Genomic DNA, 2,954 nt, shown 5'->3' with positions numbered 1-2,954 from the left:
TTAATATCTAATTATTAAACTTTTAAAAATAAAATTCATAATCTAAGAAAGAAAGTAACACTTTCCACAAATTTCCTGCAAAACAGGGTTAGCACATAGCAAAAGATGTAAACATATAGAAGCAAATCATGCTGAAATCAATATACATATGATCATATTTATCTTAATGAAGAGATGCCTATGGATGGGAAGTAATATATATATATTATATATGACATAGATGCAGAGTAGGTGAATGTGAAGAGTAGAGAGTAGGGAAAGTGCGGTTGGAGTTAAGTGTATGTATGTGCTGAATGTGTGCTACAATTGGAAGGTGAATGGGAAATGTTGTATAAAGTGTTGTGGGATGTGGGTAAGTGGTGTGTATAGGTATTGACATGAATATGGGTGAAAGTGCTATAAAGGAAAGAGTGATGTGAGTATATGTAGGGAAGTGAAGTGATAGGTGGTTATTGATGGTACAACAGGTAGAGGGTGGAATGCAGTGTTACTGCAATTACAACAGGTGGTGAGGATGCTACAAGTATGTGGTAATGTGAGCATGGATGCTGTGATAGGAGGTTGTAAAAGGTAAAAGGGTGTGAATCATGATAAAGTTCGGTCCAAGAATGGGCAGTCAAGGTAGTGATGCAAAGAGGGAAACAGTAAAAGGGACAGGGGCTATGATGGTGGCGTGAAAGGTGGAAGTTCAACAAGATGAATATGCTGACAGTATGAGTGAAGTGAGAGGGAAGGTGCAAGAAGATGGCTATTGACGTAGAATGGATACATATGCAAAGGGAAGATGATGTGCAAATGTAAGTGATATCATAGCGGTATAGCTACAGTAGGTGTAGGAAGGAGTGGGAAACAAGTAGGTATGATAAAGGAACATCATGCTTTGTAATGCAGTAAGGGCAATGTGTTGAGTGAGTGATATGCAGAGTATTGTTGTGAGGGTATGCTGAGTGTGTTAGGTGGAGGAGTTAATGGCAAGGGAAGTCGAGGATACTGGAGGTGTAATGATGAACAACATATGGAATGGTAAGGCATGCTGGTGTGTGCACTAAAGTTGGATCTAATAAAACTATGATCACTAACATAAATTCTGTGAAGTGCAGATGCACAACATATGGATATGGTGGGCATATGCTGTGAAGATAGCAGCAGTGAAGTGGGCATGATGTTGTTGTGTAGTGCAGTGAATGTGCAACAGTGATAGCATGTGGTGGATGGTGTGCAGGTGCTGAAAAAGTGCAGAGAAGTGAAGATGGCGTGAAGGGATGATACAGTGTAGCTGTAGCAGCAAATCCATCCATAGTGTGGTCAACCAACAAGACATTTCTAGGTGGCTTTCCAGAGGCATCAACACCTTCTCTGGATTGTACACTCCAATATCAATTTCTTAATGCCAAGCCACCTTCTCATATCATCCACGATCAAAATGTTACGACAATGAAGCCGTACATGATACTTCAAGTACAAAGTTTTGATGATGAGCAAGTGAATCAACTGCATTTCAGCTAAGGCGATGAAGAAAGATGACAAGCATTGAAGAATTCGATGAAGAATCTTTGAAGACTAGTGTGCAAATGTTAAATTTATTAAAAGTCTTAGATTCTTGTAAGAGCCTTACTTAGAGTGCATATTTCGGTTGCATTTCAGCTAAAAAGTCTTTAGAAAAACTTTTCTAAAAGAACCCTTTATGAATTTTTTTTTAGAAAACTCTTTTCTTAAATTTTCGTGTTTATTAGTCGACCAATAGACTCACCAGTCGACTAACCCTTTCGCGCCAGATTTTCTAAACAAAATATCATTTTTTATCAAATTAGTCGACCGAAGGTTTTATTAGTCGACCGGACAAAACATCTGCTTTCTGGAAATTTTAGCAACAGTCGACTAATGACTTTATCAGTCGACTGGACAAAACATCTATTTTCTGGAAATTTAGCAGCAGTCGACTAATGCTTTTATTAGTCAACCGAACAGAACTTGTGTTTTTCACTGATGATATTATCAGTCGACTAAGTTTCAAATCTTCAGATTTTCAAACGGCTCGATTAACAGATCAGTCGACAGACGATAATTGTCAGTCTACTAATAACTAATTATTAGTCAACTAACTACTGTTTCAGTCGACTAATTTTGCCATTTTTCCTAAAACTTTAAAAAGGCGCGTCTTTTCATTTTTCAAACGTTTTGTTCGTTCAAAATGGACTATTTTGACACCCTTTCATACCCTCAACGTATGAAATCTTTCAACTATAAATATGAGTACATTTTACACTCAAAAGCACTGCAATTCAATCAATTTGAATCAATTACTCTTTGCTTTTCACTCATATTCATTTTCTCACTCATGTGATATTTTTCAATTCAGTTTTTCACTCAAATTCCTTTGACAGATAGTGAATTCGTGAGTAAAGTATTTCAACAACCTCAAAAGCCAATTGCATCTCATTTGCATTCAAAATAAGGGCTCATAGGTTGTATTGTAAGTTGTTACTTGTTTCAATTTTCTATAAAAGGAAAGACTCCTTGGTTTAAAGGAGTTGTTTGCTTTCGGTAGGTGTGTTACTGAAAGTGGGACCAGATTTGGTCTGTATGATCTTGTAGTTACACAAGGTTGATAGTGGAAATCTCAAGCGGGATTTGTTTGGGGACTGGATGTAGGTCGGGAAAGACCGAACCAGGATAAATTATTGTGTTCTTTGTGTGTTTGCTTTATGAATTGCAAAATCCATCAAAATTCCGCAGACAATTTTTAAAAGCACTATTCACCCCCCTCTAGTGCTCGTTGCCTTGATCATACTGCACTTTCATTTGGTATCAGAGTAGGTTTGCTATTATTTTGATTTGACCATCATCTAGCATGGCAACTACAACATCTCAGCACAAAGAAGGATGCTCCTCTGTTCGTCCTCCTCTCTTCGACGAAACAAACTATGGATACTGGAAAGTGAGAATGACAATAT

The sequence above is a fragment of the Nuphar pumila genome, chromosome 13 (assembly GCF_984573655.1).
Source record: "Nuphar pumila chromosome 13, dmNupPumi1.hap1.1, whole genome shotgun sequence".
Classification (NCBI taxonomy): domain Eukaryota; kingdom Viridiplantae; phylum Streptophyta; class Magnoliopsida; order Nymphaeales; family Nymphaeaceae; genus Nuphar; species Nuphar pumila.
Note: the sequence above shows the minus strand (reverse complement) of the source record.